The sequence below is a fragment of the Nestor notabilis genome, unplaced genomic scaffold (genome assembly GCF_000696875.1).
Source record: "Nestor notabilis isolate BGI_N333 unplaced genomic scaffold, ASM69687v1 scaffold8822, whole genome shotgun sequence".
In the NCBI taxonomy this organism is placed as follows: Eukaryota; Metazoa; Chordata; class Aves; order Psittaciformes; family Psittacidae; genus Nestor; species Nestor notabilis.
In genome coordinates, this window is record NW_009918738.1 from 80,417 (window position 1) to 80,705 (window position 289).

Here is a 289-nt window from a genome sequence, read left to right on the forward strand (position 1 = left end):
GAGAAAGGGCCGCAGGAGCAGGAGAGGGGGGAAACGAGGGCAAGTTACGGCCCAGCCACACGGTAGCAGGAAGCAGCACACTGTGCTGGGCCATCGTCAGCTGCATGGTAGGAGTGTGAAGAGACACCGGACCCTTCACACTGCAATCTGTCTATTCATATCATAGAATCACCGAATGGATTGGGTTGGAAGGGACCTTGAGGCTCATACAGTTCCATCCCACTGCCATGGGCAGGGACACCTTCCACCAGATCAGGTTGCGCCAAGCTCCGCCCAGCTTGGGCTTGGA